Below are 5,242 nucleotides of genomic sequence, written 5' to 3'. Positions count from 1 at the left end.
GAACGGGTTAGGACCTTTCGGTGGAGTATGACCTGACACCTTCGCTGTTCGTGTGCGCAAGTGCACTTACGGTACGCTGCTTAGCAGGACAATTTGTGTTTAGCAAAATGAGATCGAGCGATAACAGGTCCGTGATGCCCTTAGATGTTCTGGGCTACACGCGTGCTACAATGTGGGTAGCAGCGTGTCTCCTATTCCGAGAGGAACGGGAAATCACTCAAATACTCACTTAGTAGGGATTATGGATTGCAATGGTCCATATGAACTCGGAACTTCTAGTAAGTGCTGGTCATCAGCCAGCGTTGAATACGTCCCTGCCCTTTGTACACACCGCCCGTCGCTACTACCGATGGATTATTTAGTGAGGTCTTTGGAGATGATCGTTCGCTGGATCCTCGTGAACCGCGTCTGCTTTATCGAAGTTGACCGAACTTGATGATTTAGAGGAAGTAAAAGTCGTAACAAGGTTTCCGTAGGTGAACCTGCGGAAGGATCATTAGTGGCCAAGTGATCCTTCCAGAAGTCCGAACCTGCGGGTTGAGACTTCGGCACAAGTTGCCATATGATAATTGACGAAACACTATAGAAGTCCGAACCTGCGGGTTGAGACTTCGGCACAAGTTGCCATATGATAATTGACGAAACACTATAGAAGTCCGAACCTGCGGGTTGAGACTTCGGCACAAGTTGCCATATGATAATTGACGAAACACTATAGAAGTCCGAACCTGCGGGTTGAGACTTAGGCACAAGTTGCCTTATATAAAACTTCGAACAAATACACAAGTCCGAACCTGCGGGTTGAGACTTAGGCACAAGTTGCCATATGATAGTTGACGAAACACGTTAGAAGTCCGAACCTGCGGGTTGAGACTTCGGCACAAGTTGCCATATGAACATTGACGAAACACTATGAAGTCCGAACCTGCGGGTTGAGACTTAGGCACAAGTTGCCTTATATATAACTTCGAACAAATACACAAGTCCGAACCTGCGGGTTGAGACTTAGGCACAAGTTGCCTTATATATAACTTCGAACAAATACACAAGTCCGAACCTGCGGGTTGAGACTTAGGCACAAGTTGCCTTATATATAACTTCGAACAAATACACAAGTCCGAACCTGCGGGTTGAGACTTAGGCACAAGTTGCCTTATACATACATTGGACAAATAAACAGAAGTCCGAACCTGCGGGTTGAGACTTAATGCGATCTAGATACCAAGTTGACATCCAATACCTGTTGAGCAAAACCAAAGATTCCCTGTTCTCGAATGAATACACTATATAACAGGGAATCATGAAGAAATCAAGCAAGCGTGGAACAAAGTCATCACTTGGACATGCTCGATAGCCAACCACATGACATTAACCTAAGAGAGCATGCAAACCACATGATACCTATAAACGATTAACCCGCCCTAGTTCAATCGTTCGCCAAGTGATGACTTCAGTATGGCTAAGAGAAAAACTTTTAAATGGGAAAAACTCTAAGTCCGAACCTCCGGGTTGAGACTTTCCGCGTCCGGAGGTACGCGTACCGCCTACCCGAAAGATGGTGAATCAGGGGTGTCCGATCAGCAATGGTCGGATGCCCCGTCGTAGTCCAACTATGACAATCAAAGTCAAGACCTCCGGGTTGAGACTTTCCGCGTCCGGAGGTACGCGTACCGCCTACCCGAAAGATGGTGTGCTTCTGGGGTATTCGATGAGTCGGATACCCCGTCGTAGTCCAACTATGACAATACAAAGTCAAGACCTCCGGGTTGAGACTTCCGCGTCGGAGGTGCGCGCACCGCCTACCCGAAAGATGATGAATCAGGGGTGTTCGATCAGCAATGGTCGGATGCCCCGTCGTAGTCCAACTATGACAATCAAAGTCAAGACCTCCGGGTTGAGACTTTCCGCGAGTACAAGCATAAAGGAACACGGACCAAGCCGTACCGAGAGAATCGGTACTAGAGCCCTTGTGGTTCTACATTGAGAGAGCCCTCGTGGTTCTCATTAGGGGCTTTATGCAAGTCGTACTCAATACTGTGGTGTGAAGTATAAAGTAGTCCTCGCCTGGTCCACGCTGCTTCGGCGGTCCTGGGTAAGATAGTTAATTCTAGCTTGCCCTATAGTGGAATGAGGACACTTAATGCTTCGTCTTTTAGCGGCGGCTAGACTCCTCCTCACGGGGAACGAGTTGACGCGCACAGCGGCGGCTTACGCACTATGGCAATCATGGATGCCTGAAGATTCCGTGAAGTTCTCCCCTGGTCCACGCTGCCTCGGCAGTCCTGGGTAAAATGGAATATTTCCAGCTTGCCCTATAGTGGAAGAGGACTATCCAACAATACAAAGTCAAGACCTCCGGGTTGAGACTTTCCGCGTCGGAGGTGCGCGCACCGCCTATCCGAAAGATGGTGTAACAGGGGTGTTCGATCAGCAATGGTCGGATGCCCCGTCATAGTCCAACTATGACAACCAAAGTCAAGACCTCCGGGTTGAGACTTTCCGCGTCCGGAGGTACGCGTACCGCCTACCCGAAAGATGGTGTGCTTCTGGGGTATTCGATGAGTCGGATACCCCGTCGTAGTCCAACTATGACAATCAAAGTCAAGACCTCCGGGTTGAGACTTTCCGCGTCGGAGGTGCGCGCACCGCCTATCCGAAAGATGATGAGTCAGGGGTGTTCGATCAGCAATGGTCGGATGCCCCGTCGTAGTCCAACTATGACAATACAAAGTCAAGACCTCCGGGTTGAGACTTTTCGCGAGTACAAGCATAAAGGAACACGGACCAAGCCGTACCGAGAGAATCGGTACTAGAGCCCTCGTGGTTCTACATTGAGAGAGCCCTCGTGGTTCTCATTAGGGGCTTTATGCAAGTCGTACTCAATACTGTGGTGTGAAGTATAAAGTATAGAGTCCTCCACTGGTCCACGCTGCTCCGGCAGTCCTGGGTAAGATAGTTCATTCTAGCTTGCCCTATGTGGAAGAGGACTCAATACCCTACCTGTTGAGCTTGAAACAAAGTCATCACTTGGGCATGCTCATATTGCCATACACAATTACATTATATTCGAATGAGCATGCAAGCGACCCTATATAGACCGAACCAAAACGATAGATACCGCCGTAGTTCACCCCCACCAAGTGATGACTTCAGTATGGCTAGTGTGTGAAGTATAAAGTATAGTCCTCCCCTGGTCCACACTGCTTCGGCGGTCCTGGGTAAGATAGTTAGTTCTAGCTTGCCCTATGTGGAAGAGGACACAATACTTAATACTGTGGTGTAATGGACAAGGTATAGTCCTCCACTGGTCCACGCTGCTCCGGCGGTCCTGGGTAAGATAGTTCATTCTAGCTTGCCCTATGTGGAAGAGGACTCAATACCCTACCTGTTGAGCTTGAAACAAAGTCATCACTTGGGCATGCTCATATTGCCATACAATATTCCATTATCTACTAATGAGCATGCAGCTATATGATTATAACCTGTAAACGATTACCCCGCCGTAGTTCAGCGCTTCAACCAAGTGATGACTTCAGTATGGCTAGTGTGTGAAGTATAAAGTATAGTCCTCCCCTGGTCCACACTGCTTCGGCGGTCCTGGGTAAGATAGTTAGTTCTAGCTTGCCCTATGGTGGAAGAGGACACCATACTTAATACTGTGGTGTAATGAACAAAGTATAGTCCTCCACTGGTCCACGCTGCTTTGCAGTCCTGGGTAAGATAGTTAATTCTAGCTTGCCCTATGTGGAAGAGGGCATACAAGACAAAGTATAGTTCTCCCCTGGTCCACGCTGCTTCGGCGGTCCTGGGTAAGATAGTTAATTCTAGCTTGCCCTATGTGGAAGAGAGCATACATGAACCAAGAACGAAGGTTATGATCGAGGAATGATTCGACAACTAACCGATGGTATGAAATGTGAAGAATTCAAGCAAGCACACAATCAAGTCATCACTTGGGCATGCTCGATAGCCAACCTCATGACATTAACCTAGTAGAGCATGCGAAAACCAATATATATGTAAACGATGCCCCTCCCTAGTTCAGCGCTTCAACCAAGTGATGACTTCAGAATGGCTAAATCAAATCGGTTCAAAACATACCATCGGTACCCTATTGAAACACACAAGTCGATATCAAACCTCATGATTGTGTAGTCCTCCACTGGTCCACGCCGCTTCGGCGGTCCTGGGTAAGATAGTTCATTCTAGCTTGCCCTATGTGGAAGAGGGCACATTACTCAATACTGTGGTGTTATGAACAAAGTATAGTCCTCCACTGGTCCACGCTGCTCCGGCGGTCCTGGGTAAGATAGTTCATTCTAGCTTGCCCTATGTGGAAGAGGGCATACAAGACAAAGTATAGTTCTCCCCTGGTCCACGCTGCTCCGGCGGTCCTGGGTAAGATAGTTAATTCTAGCTTGCCCTATGTGGAAGAGAGCATACATGAAACAAGAACGAAGGTTATGATCGAGGAATGATTCGACAACTAACCGATGGTATGAAATGTGAAGAATTCAAGCAAGCACACAATCAAGTCATCACTTGGGCATGCTCGATAGCCAACCCTATGACATTAACCTAGTAGAGCATGCGAAAACCAATATATACAAGTAATGTAAACGATGCCTCCCTAGTTCAGCGCTTCAACCAAGTGATGACTTCAGAATGGCTAAATCAAATCGGTTCAAAACATACCATCGGTACCCTATTGAAACACACAAGTCGATATCAAACCTCATGATTGTGTAGTCCTCCACTGGTCCACGCCGCTTCGGCCGTCCTGGGTAAAATGGAACATTCCAGCTTGCCCTATGTGGAAGAGGGCACATTACTCAATACTGTGGTGTGAAGTATAAAGTTCAGTTCTCCCCTGGTCCACGCTGCTTCGGCGGTCCTGGGTAAGATAGTTCATTCTAGCTTGCCCTATGTGGAAGAGGACACTTCATACTTCGTCTCTAAGCGGCGGCTTGACTCCTCCCTACGGGGAACGGGTTTACGCGCACAGCGGCGGCTTACGCACTATGGCAGTCATGGATGCCTTACGTTTCTATGAAAAGTGTGTTCCTCCCCTGGTCCACGCTGCTTCGGCAGTCCTGGGTAAGATAGTTAGTTCTAGCTTGCCCTATGTGGAAGAGGACACGTAGACTTACTGTGGTGTGAAGTATAAAGTTCAGTTCTCCCCTGGTCCACGCCGCTTCGGCCGTCCTGGGTAAAATGGATTCATCCAGCTTGCCCTATGTGG

Source organism: Anopheles coustani, assembly GCF_943734705.1.
Source record: "Anopheles coustani chromosome X unlocalized genomic scaffold, idAnoCousDA_361_x.2 X_unloc_164, whole genome shotgun sequence".
NCBI classification, from domain to species: domain Eukaryota; kingdom Metazoa; phylum Arthropoda; class Insecta; order Diptera; family Culicidae; genus Anopheles; species Anopheles coustani.
This window is presented reverse-complemented; position numbering follows the sequence as displayed.